The sequence below is a fragment of the Mesoplodon mirus genome (assembly GCF_964341445.2).
Source record: "Mesoplodon mirus genome assembly, chromosome: 17".
In the NCBI taxonomy this organism is placed as follows: Eukaryota; Metazoa; Chordata; class Mammalia; order Artiodactyla; family Ziphiidae; genus Mesoplodon; species Mesoplodon mirus.
Window position 1 is genome coordinate 44,958,605 of NC_138993.1, and position 13,162 is coordinate 44,971,766.

The following is a 13,162-nucleotide window of genomic DNA, read 5'->3' on the forward strand; positions in this document are numbered from 1 at the left end:
CCAGGCAGAAAGACCTTTTAAAATTTATTTTATTAAAGTATAGTTGATTTAAAAATGTTGTGTTAAATTCTACTATACATAGCAAAGTGATTCAGTTGTACCTCTATCTATCTATCTATATTCTTTAAAATTTTCTTTTTAATTATACTTTTATTTCAGTTGCATGTAAAATTGGTTTGCATTTGTTGAATATACAACAGGTTAAGTGTGGGCAGAAACCTGTTCTACATATGGTGAAATGTGTAAGGGTGTATATTATAGCTAGAATTTCATGTGTAGGCTCCTCCAGACAGGTAACCATTAGTGATAAGAATAAGAAAATGATAGCCATATTTAATTGAGGAGTCACTGTTTTTAAGTCTTAAAATGTTAGGTCTTGTAGGGCTGTAAGTGATAAATGTTGAATTTTTTTCAAGAACAATTTTATTCATTAAGCTAAATAATTTCATTTTCTCATAAAAATAATTTAACTTCTTTTTCAAGATAGATGAATCTTAGCACTTAATGAATTTCTCCATTATTTTTTGTCTGCTGCATTCTAGGACAAAGCTTCCTAAAAGCTGTAATACAGTGGAGAGGTAAATTCAACCAAAAGCAATCTTGTTTTATTATGTTCCAAAAAAAAAAAAAAAAAAAAAAAAGCTCTTAATACAACTTTGTTTTTGGAATCAGTTCCAACAAATGCAATTTTCTACAGGGCTATTGTTCAGAATGATGAACCACATGTATACACATCTGGCCACCTGAAAAGAGAATCCAGGAAAATGTAGAGATACTCCCACCAAAACATTTGATGAATAGACCTTTTTATCATCTTCTCTATACTCCTACCAAAATGAAAGGGCAAAACATCTCTGAAAATGTGTAGAGCAGTCACATATTCATTGCAAACCACCGCCAGAAATGCCTAACAGAACACTATATCCTACAACCTGTGACTGCAAACAAGTTAAAGGCTTATATGAACAATAGCACCAGAAAATGGTAAACTTCATGATATAAATGTCAGCTTGACATGATGTATTAATGTGCCACCCCCAAATATTATTCTTTAGATGGTGTGGCAGAGAATGTTCACTTTAGCAAAATATAGAGGGACTTATTACCTTTTGAATTTAACATACCACAGGGGACACTACCCAATAACTATGAAAAAAAAATTAACAAATTCTGGATTAGAGATCCAATACTAAAAAGGCATTAAATAAATGAAATTGCCCAAGGTTTTAGTGAGTTACAAGTTTTGAAGGCTCTGTATGAGAACTGTAACATAACTCATTATAACTTCAGGCACTAATAAGTTATGAGGCACTAACATGTATGAGATAAACCCCATAACTTATTGGAGTCCATATCATCCCTTCATTATGTCTAGGGACATGTGAAATAGCTGAAATTCAGCTCAAAACACCAAAGTTCAGTAATAAAAGTGAACAGATCAGCACATCTATTGATTGTGCTGTATTTTTTGTGCTTTTTGTTATCCTACTTCCCTTTAACATCTGAAAGATTCCAACATTTTTCTTCTGAGCTTCTTCTGTGTTGGCATTTTAGGTATGCTGGCAAACATCAAAATAAACTAGGTTTCTGCTTTGCTCTCCTCTCAAGAGTAATTATATTAGATGGTCAAATCTTAGCCACTTTCTTCTTCTAAAAAATAAAATGTATGGCCTTACTCCAAAAGATGAACTGTGGAGACAAATTCAAAATCCATATTCACATCATAATGTATGGTGACAAATAAAGAGAAGTATGAGAAAATAATGCAGTGTATTTTAATAAAGATATAAAGGCTGAGGGTTTTTTGATAAATAAGAAACTTAAGAAATGGAATAATAGAAATCAATAATTTAAGAAAGGACCCTATATTGATCATTTCTGAAGTATGTACATTTGCATGTACCCAGGCCTTAAAAAATCAAAATGATCATAGAATGTCTTTAAAATCTGTATTTATAGAATTCAATGTGAATTTGCATACCTTGGGAGAAGGCAAAATAAATGAAAATAAATGATACTTCTGTCTGAATAGAGTTTACATTAAAAAATTATATTCTAACAGAATTTGTTAATCTAACAAAAGATAGTAAAATGTGAAAATCATAAACATAGCTTAGATGAGATTCAAATTTTTAAATTAGGAAAAGATCACAAATGCATGATTCAAAGAGACAATGCGAATTATTCAAGCTTTCATCATTCAGTTTTATCCCTAAATGAAAGTCAAATATTTGCCTTTCTCAACAAGTTTTTACACAGTACTCAACAACATTGAAACATGGGTAGCGAAAGTATACAGGTTTAGTGGAGAGCAAAGGTCATGAGAAGTCTGGGCACAGATGCTGTCATGGGCTAACTGGTGCTTGTGTGTGGTGGTGGGATAGGGTGTTAATGTGGCAGCTTAAAGTCAGAAGCTTGTCATGGCTTAAAGATTGTGAACCAACTCATGGACCAGGGAGTCCAACATACTATAGTTAAAAATCAGCCAAGGATTTGGGGGCCAAAATGCTGAAGTAGATTCCAATTGATACCTGTGAGAAATATACATCTATGGAAGCATAGCTATGAGGAAAGACTAAAGTTGAAGACAATATATATATAAATTTTTTTTCTTTCCATTCTTTCATAAACAGAAACTACATCTACCCCCACTACTTCTTATATATAATTAAGGCTTCAATGAACTCAGCTGTTCATTTGGAAAAGTGCATAATTTGGGTATGTTTTAGGCATTAACATTTAATATGACAAAGAAATCATTTCAGTGAATCTACAGCAAATAGAATGGAGTCCTTTAGGATGTTGCAATAGCTTTAGAAGGACAGGAATATATATGCAGACATAGAGAATGGACTTGAGGACATGGAGTGGGGGGGAAGGGGAAGCTGGGATGAAGTGAGAGAGTAGCATTGACATATATATACACTACCAAGTGTAAAATAGATAGCTAGTGGGAAGCAGCTGTGTAGCACAGGGAGATCAGCTTGGTGCTTTGTGACCACTTGGAAAGGTGGGATAGGGAGGGTGGGAGGGAGGCTCAAGAGGGAGGGGATATGGGGATATATGTATATATAGAGCTGATTCACTTTGTTATACAGCAGAAACTAACACAACATTGTAAAGCAATTATACTCCAATAAAGGTGTAAAAAAAAATAACAAAAAGAAATAAAAACCATTCCCAAACCCCCAGTCTACCTAAAACCAAAAAAAGGAATAGGAAACAGAAACTGAAATGGAATTAAAGGAACTGCTAAACTTTGAGTAAAATAAAGCAAAGAAGACATGAAAAAGAAAGAAAGAAAGAAAGAAAATATAGCCCTAAACTTAAAATGAGGTGGTCTCTTTGATGTTTGAACCTGAAAGCAACTTTTTTTCTTCCTCATGGAAACTCCTTTCTTGAAAGGCTTATAAAAGCCCATCTAACTCATTCTATAGTAGTTGCACTATACTGTTCAAGGAACTATGGAATCTAACTTTTGGTTGTAACTCTCTTTGTGAGAGAGGGTTTCCATGTTCTAACAGAGGATGATAGGAATACTGAGGGTCAGTATCCTCACCCATGACCACAGGCCATAAAGCATATGTCTGCAGAAAAGACTCCCTTACCTAAGAGAACAAAAATAGGCTACATAAACACACTTGTTTACACTTTGTCCTTAGTGTGGTAGGATTAGATATAGGGAAGAGGGTTAATGGGTTAGAAGGTAGGATTGTAATTTAGGATGGCTAGTGACTATGGCGGCTTTCAGGGACTGGGTGCTCCAGTTGGAGGTGAGTCCACTCTAAGAGGACAGGCCTTGGATTTCCTTCTAAGTTGTTTTCCATGGTAGCTAAGCAAGGTCTCTATTTTCAAAGAAGACTACAAATTTTTATATTGAACAGAGGCCTTCTAAGAAAAAAATTATTTCTAAGGTAGAGGTTAGCTATTAACATGAATAAAACTGCAAGGATGTGTTTGTAAAACATTAAGTATTCATAACTGTTTACAGTGAAGATTGGATACATTTTTCTGTCTCAATGATTGTTTAAAATGCCACTGATATATTTCTTTTCAGCAAGATTCTTTCTAATTTATGTCATTCTTTAGATATTAAAGGAGGATAATAGTACAGAAACAAGTACTATTGGCAGGATGATGGTATATTCCAGTTTGCCTGGGGGAGTCTCAGTTTAAACCTCTTGCCTTGGCATAGTGATTAACTTCACCCTTTTTACTTCCAAAGTGTCCTCATTCAGATGGTAAACTATGTGATCATATTAATTGTTGGATCCTGAGAAACACTAAACTGACAGACATTGAAGATCTCCAGTTACCTTCAATCCATACTTTCCACCAACTTACGTACTTTGTCTATCAATTAATATTTCCTCATTTTCAGTCAAATAATCCAGCACAAAGTGTTATTTGTGTCATGTTTCATTAGTTTTACCAGGATCAAGATAATGTCACAAACATTTAGAAATAGAAGGGTGAAAATAAGAGGTCATTACAATTCTTAATCAAATAGTAAAACTCTGCATTGCAGTTCTCATGGTGAGATGCAGCCTAATCTTATCGTTTGTACTCATGCAGCCACTGTTCTTAGAAATGTTCATGTATTGCTACAAAGATAATGAAGAAGTTTATCTAATTGAAATTCTGGTATTTAATAAAAACAGCAGCTAAATAAAGTAAGATCTCATAACAGTATCTACTCTGCCTCTTTGCAAGTTATGGGACCCATCCTTTTGTGCTTTTCTTCTCAGCAATGCAACATAATGTACTATAGTAATATAGGATATTGACACACCATAAATCAGGCATAAAAGGACAGAGAATTTTGATTAAACAGAACATAATAAGATAATCTTCATGCAGCCCAATCCATTTGAAATAATGTCTGTTTTTCATTGGTTGTTTTATTTTGATAACAGACCACTGAAAAAGATGGTGGTTTAGGGGCTCTGTTTATTTTAATAATAAACAGAAGAATGTCATGTCTATTTTCTTGCTTTGTGTTATATATTTTTTGATTAATTTCTACAAGGCTTTCATTATTACTAGTAAGAGTATTTATTAAGATTTTTCCCCCCCATATGCATGGTATAATTATTGGCAACATAAAAAAAAAAATTACTCTTTTATGTAAAAGCTGGCACTAGCTCCCTGCTATGGACTGGATGTTTTTGTCCTCCCCAAATTCATATATTGAAATCTTAAACTCCAAGGTGATGATATTAGGTATTGGGGACTTTGGGATGATTCGTTCATGAGAGCAAAGCCCTCATAAGTGGGTTTAATACCCTTATAAAAGAGGCCCTGGAGAGATCCCTGTCTATTTCACCATGTGAGGACACAATCAGAAGGCACCATCTACAAGGAAGCAGGCCCTCACTGGACACTGAATCTGCTGGGTCCATGATTTGGGACTTCATAGTCTCCAGAACTGTGAGAAATACATATTTATAAGCCCTCTGACCTATGGTATTTTGTTAGAGTGCTCCATAGAGATGAAGGTATTCATCACTCACTTGAATTATGCAGACTACCTAGTGACTATCACATAGTTTACAAGGCACTTAAAACTTATGCCATTACTGATAAACTAGCTGTACTGAGCTACTTTTAGCCATGATCTCTCAAAAATCATCCCTGTACCTGGAAGTATCTCCTTCCTGCACCTCTTCTTTACCTAGAGAACTATATTTTTTTTCTTTTCAATATCAAATCAAATGTCAGATCCTCAGAACAGTTTCCACAAGCCATCTCCCATCTTTCTCCCCATCTAGATCTTCCTTTGTACCTCTGTTGAAATAACTTTCCACATTGTGTGTGTATGTTTCTGGTTCTATCTCATCACTAGACAGAGTGTTTCTAAGGAAAGGGGCTAAGTCATCCATCCATGTATCTCCATCTTTCAACATAAAGCAAAGTACATAGTAGATCTCAATTAATAGTATGCATTAATGACTGAATTGACAAATAAATAAATTATAACTAGAAATGTTACAGAATTAAAGAGATTTCTTTGTTCATTCATCTCAGAATCATAGTTTGGGTACCTACCATGTTCCAGAAAATATCCTGGCAATTCCTAAGGAAATTATTGTAACAAGACTGAGTTTCTGTCTGTAAGTTTACCATCTAGTGAAGTAATTCACAGTGTAGATTTTGCTTTTCATGATTTAAAATCTAAGCAGAAAATTAAAAAAAAATTAAAATGAAGGTTAGAAAAATGTCACTTGCAAAAAGCCAAAAACCTTAATTTTTAATGTAAAATTTTAAAAATATATATATTTATCTTCACCTTTTGATACAGAGAAAGACTGAACAATTAACATGTATGCTGTGTGTTGTATAAATGCTGATGTATTTGGTACTCACAAAAATCCTGTAGGGTATAACATCTACAGTATATCACCTCAAGTGTGAACTTACACTCTTAGCCACTCACCTGTACTCATCCTAAAGGTTTAGATTACAAATCATTAAGTGCCTAAATGCTTTGTATATATTATGGTGTTTACCCCTCACACTTATGTCCTGAAGTATAGTATTGCCACCACTTTACAGATGAAAATGACTTTCCCAAGGTCACACATTTCAAATGGCAGAGTTTGGATCTCCACACCCTCCCGTGGATTTATTCTGCTTTTATTTGTAGACATTTTATTTATTTGTAATAATCCTTCTGTATGTAGCATTTCTTCTTATTTATAATTTCCAGTTTTGGAGACTTTAAATCTCCATCATTTGGCAACAGGCAGAATTCTCTCCTTCTTAACATATAAGTCACTCTGTTAAGGGATAGTTTGAAAAAAAACTAATTATTTGATGAAAATAGAAAAGAAAAATTAAATTTATCATAAGACAGAAATAGATACATTTATATTTTTTCTTGTTTATTGTTGTATTCTACACAGAACTTTGGAAAACATAAAGTAACTGCCAGTATCAATCCTGAATCTTAGAAAGATAAAAAAACAAGAAATGGCTAAAGAAATTAGATAAAAAGGAAAACATATAGAGTAATTTACTCATGTGTTCTGTAATTTTCTAAGTAAAGAGTAATTTTGTTAAATAGTCCTTCTTTATACCCTCCAACTTGACTGTACAAGCTTTTCCAGTGTCCAGAACAATGTAGAGAAAGAAAAAAATAAATCTGAAAAATGGTGTTAAAGAAACAAGCGTTATGCCAGTTAAACAGTATAGTTCTAAAATTATTTAACATTTGTTGTTTGCAGCAAACGCCTCATCTTACTTTTTCTTTTGTTTTAACTCAGATATTGTAGTCACCCAGTTATTTCCTATCCATTTACAATAGGAGCATAGATTCAGGGGCTACCATGACAATTAAATGGATGAGTTACAATAGCAGTAAGAAAAATATCTGGACATCATGATAAATGCTTTTATAATTCCTCAATTAAAGGAAATAATTTACCCTCTGAAAAATATCCTTATTACCCTGGGGTTGCTTGAATTTAGGAGGGAACTATGGTCAATTACCTTACTTTCCATGGATCTCCAGCCACAGATTGACGGATGTAAATTTCTATATAAACGTGAAATAATAAAAGACTGCTAAATGGTGTGCAATTGTTGGAACTTCATGTCTAATGCAATGACTGGGCAGGGGGAAAGAAACTGTACATCTATCAGAAATATTATTTGTGCTTGTTATAGCTATGTAAAATATAGATTAAGAAAGAACTGAACATTTTTACTTTGGCAATAGGGAAAAATATTCTTTTTTGTTTTTTCAAGGAAAATATAATAATAGTTATATACTATAATTACTATACTCATGTATGGAATAAAATATGAAGAAGTTGAAACAGGGCTTTTACACAGATGTTTTCCTTTGTTCTATTCAGAGTCCTGAGGAGTGAATGCAAATAAAATATTCTTTATCTAACTACCTCATTCTTTCTCGCATAAAGCCACCTTTACACATTAGGAGATCCTTGGAAAATTTTTTGCTATTTTTTTTAAGTTTATCACCTTTACAATGATAATGAGTACCACATCCTTAGATATGCCCGTGTTCTTAGGATCTCTCAGACGGTATGCTTATAGGGGGGCAAATGAAGCAGAGATACTTCCATCTGTAGAGAACTTCCCTCTGATCACAGCTTGAGATATAATTCAGTTTTGAGAAGCATTAATTCTTTAATGTCCTTATTTGTCATTTTATATATCCAAGATTCAAAATCATGTCTTCTTCAATATTAATAGACTGGAATGAAAACAATATCTGATACCTAAAAGAGATGTTCATTCATTCAAAAATATTAGTCATAGTCTTATTTCCAAGTTTACAATAATCTCTGTATAAATAAATGCATTATATTTCTTTATGCAATAAGGTGGAAAAATATATGATTGGTGGCTCTATTTTTTTCAGAAATAGCAGAAGAAAGTCATGGTAATTTTGTCTTCATAAAGATGCTAATGAATATCCATAGTTTCTTCTAAATAAATTCAGAGCTGCCTGATGCAGGATATGTTGATGTTTCAAATGGGTAACAGTGCTTCTGAGATAATTAAACGTTTGAACTATTGGAGTGTGACTTACCTCAGCATCCTTATGTTCAATGTTCTGTAAAACTTCAATGTTCTGTAAAAATGATACCTATTTTGTGAGCCATGATATAAAAAGTTTGGGCAAAACTGAAAGCCACCAGAAAAATTATGCCATATAAAAATATCTAAGAGGAATGAAATCCACAATCAAAGACTACATATTATAAAATTATTAATTGTGCCATGGTGCAATCACGCCAATGATATGATCATTTTTTGATGGTAGTGTCCAATTCCTCCTTTGATATAACTTTTAAAATTTTTTTACAAAATGTGTTTCATAGAAATATTTTTATTCCAGTTTACTGTTATTTTATGATTATGAATTTAAAGTAACATTATTTTATAACTAGTAATTTGTTATGGGTTAAGAAACCAGCTAATCAACTTTGTTGGAAAGGTATATAAAATAAAACTCAGGACTTTTAATGAATGGATTTGGTGGTGTCTTGGTTTTGCGTGTTTTTTTTAAAATTGTTGTTGGTGGTGGTTTTTAAATTTTTTTTCTTTTACCTTTACTTTTTGCCTGTTTTATCCACACTTATCAATTGATGAATTACTAAATTGGACTTGATTATTTCCAGAGTGCAGAAAATAAAGCATAAATATTTGATAAGTATTTGAAAACTTAGTTGCTTTAAATTTTACTTACTCTATATAGAAGATTTTTGGAAAATATGAATTTGTTTGCATTATTTCCATTATTCAATTCAATTATAAATTCAACAATTCAATATGAAATAAATGTCACCAATTGGTAATAACACTATACTTAATTCTTCTCATTGTGATTATTTTACAGATTTTGGCGTAATTTTAATCTGCATACCTTAACTTTGAGAACATTGATTATTACAAAGGAGGTAATATATTTATGATCTTGCTATTTTTGTAAGAGTGGTGCCTTGGACTTAAGAATTTTAAGTCAATGTCCACATTGACTCTTTTATTCTAGATAGGGACTTTTGACCATCCCCTTTTTCTTATTTGTTTTAATTTCCTTAACTCAGTTAAACACATACCATTTGATGAGATCTATGGAATTAAGATCTCAAGATCATGTGATATAGATTGCACATTGTCTGGAAATCAGGACGATCTAGCTGGATGACTTTGAACTTTAGTTTTCAAGATTTGAAATTATATTTAAATGTAAAAAAAGAAGACACTACATATATGATTCTCTGCATCTTTGTAACATTCACATATCATGTATCATCCATCCAACTAGTCATTCAACACTCCGTCAGCAAATATTATTGAGTATCTGCTATATACTAGACTCTACAATACACACTAGAAATAAAAAGATAGTAACCAATTTCTGACTTTAGGGGATTCAGTTCAATGAATAATTATTTAATCACTGCTGTGTGCTAGGGACTAGGCAAGACATTAACAATTCAAAAGTCAATAGGACAAGCCCTAGAACCCTAATGGTGACATAAAGAACTACATTATAATAGGATAAGTACTGTGTGTTTACAACACACTATGGGGGCACATGCGGAGAGTAAATAACCATGAAAAGGTCCATGAAGCCTTTGAAAAAGTGACATTTGAGATGACCATTGTCCACTAGTTGGCACTTTTAATACCAATAGGCAAACATATTTAAGATATCATGTAAGTAGTGTTTAACTTCATCCTCCCAAAACTTGCAGTGACCACCTAATCAAATATTTACTAAACACTTGCCGTATAAAAAGCACAGGCAATATGAAATATGTGAACAGATAATTCAGTTAGTCCACATAAGTGGTGCAGACAGAAAGTCCTTTAGAAATTTAGGGTAGGGCAACATTATCATGAGCTAAGACATTGGAAAAGATCTCAGCAGAAGAGATTACATATGAATGTGGCTTTGGAAAAACAGAATCCAATATTTTGAAAAGGAAGACAATTTGGTCTAACACCTTAGAATCACAAATGTTTACTATGTATTCCTATTCCACTGAGCTGAAGTAAAATATTTCTGTAAAGAGCAGTCAACATGCAATTTGCAATATATTAAAAGGTTTTATTGTGAGAGGTCTCTACAAATTGAAGAAACTTGCATGGCAATGGGGAGCTAGGGAAAGCTTTTCAGCTGTGGGTTGCTGGTGATTACATGTACCTTTCTAGAGCATAAATCCTAGAATACTCACTCTCCCTGTCTTATAAGGGGACTCAGCAATCAACTGGCATTTCTCCTTTTAAACTACTATTTCCTTTGGGATTCTTTTTTTTTTTTTTTTTTTTTTTTTTTTTTTTTTTTTTTTTTTGCGGTACGCGGGCCTCTCACTGTTGTGGCCTCTCCCGTTGCGGAGCACAAAATCCAGACACGCAGGCTCAGCGGCCATGGCTCACGGGCCCAGCTGCTCCGCGGCATGTGGGATCCTCCTGGACCAGGGCACGAACCCGCGTCCCCTGCATTGACAGGCTGACTCTCAACCACTGCCCCACCAGGGAAGCCCTGGGATTCTTCTTTGATCCCTATTGCTAGTAGTAGTTTTGAGGGCAAATCAAGGCAAAATAAAAAATGAGACATTGTCTTCTGTGAGTAATTTACATTTAACACATCATAATACTAACCAATGTCTAAGTCCATGGGTCTCTGCTCCAAGGAATCTCTCTCTGGTGTGTCATTATTTCTCCATATCAGAATAGGTTTGTCCAAGTGAATGGAACTTAAATACTGTGACTGGATGGGTTCTCCCAAGAATAATTATCTAGCTAATTGTACTTGTATGAACTTACATTTAGGGCTGACTTCTGATTTCTTCATAGATACTATATTTCTCATCTTGATTTATTCAGCTTTCCTATCTGTTAATGATTCATTAGAAAGAATGTGATGGTTGGTTTCTTTCAGATCATACTTGCACTGTATATTTGGGCTGTTTGCTTAATTTACAATACATCTATCTTTATCTTATTTTATGAGTGATTAGTATGTTCAAGTTGTTTTTCTGCTCTGTCTTTAAACATCTGTGTTTCTTTCTTTTTGTGAATGTGGTCCTTTTCTGGTTATGTGATTACACTTTTGGTATTGCATTTCATTTTTGATGTCAAGAATTTCTATATGTAAACAAATATGTGACACAAGAAAAACATTAAAACACACACCTTTTTCATGTGTTTATTCTTTAAGAGAGTTCAAAGCTTGCTTGCTCACTCTTTAACAAACTGCAAATTTGTTTAAACACTATTTATTAAGGGATCACTGTGTTAAAAGGCTGCTAAGAGCTATAAAGAGAAACCAAACCAAATTATTGCATTTGTTCTTTAGGGACTTGCATTGGCAGAAAACGAACCTTGATTTTGAATATAAAACAAGGACACATAATTACAAGCTTATTTAGAGCGAAGAATATTACATGACAGATGAAAGGCAATGTTTTGAGATAGGAGTTGTTATGTGAGACATGAATTCTTTTGTGTTTTGTTGGAATTGAATAATAATGGTTGAAATATTTTTGTAGAGACTATAAGATAGCAGGGGATTTCTGAAACAAGGATATCTCTTAGACCCCCTTCTGAAATAAGTTTTAAAAGTTTACAATTAAATGGAGCATAGAGATAACCCAGTAGGTTTTAATCCACAATGATTAAATACTGATATACCCAACACATTTTTTCAGTCATAAGAACTTTCCACTAAGTCTAACGTTCTTGGAAGGACAATAAAGATGAAAATATACGTTGTTATAGTGTCCTCAACAATCACATAAGATATAAAACATGTACAAATTATACAATTAAGTACAAAAATAACCTATTCAATAACTTGAGTTTTGTTTTTATTTCTTTGTGATGCCTAGAAATTGGAAGATGGCTCTTATTGTGGAAATTTATTAATAAGCATAGTGTCTTTGTAGAAAATCCAAAGGGGAAATTCTTTGTCATGGAGATTTTTATTCTTCTGTTAAAGACTATAGCAGCATTGTATAAATTCTGACTGTAATGCATGCAGGTGTAGGCACTCAGGTTTGGTTTCCTGAAGTAGAGCTTTTGTGTGCGTGTGATTAAAAAAAAAAAAAAGCTGTTGGCACACAATCTCCCAGGTCTCCATATTTATCTGTATGTGATGTCACGTGCAAAAGCACAAAATCAGTGGATGTCTATACTAAAGCAGATTAAAAAAAAAAAAAAAACTGTTCCTAAACAATAACTCTTGCCTACTAAAGCATGGAATATTTGAAAAATATATAAAACTCAAAAATGAAATTAGGATAGTAATAAACAGGTTAGAGAGACTTTAGGTACTGATGTCAAATGGTGGTTCTAACACCAGCATTAATATGGACCAATTATATAAAGCCATTTTGAAAGGCTGTTTTTCACCGTGTTCCTTCAGTTCCTCAGTCTGTGATGATGACCAACATCAGATACTATTAAGAAGTCTTCAAGCGTGTAAAATAATATGATTTCACAATGATTACATATTCACTCTACAGCTGGCTGAGTTTTTACATCTCCATTTGTCATTGACGATTGTGTCCAATTAAATGATTAGCTTTTAAAAACTGCTGCACATTATGAGAGTGAACTTGTGTTCCATCGCACTGAGTGATGCAGAAACAAACTCATTACAGCATGTAATTCACCCATA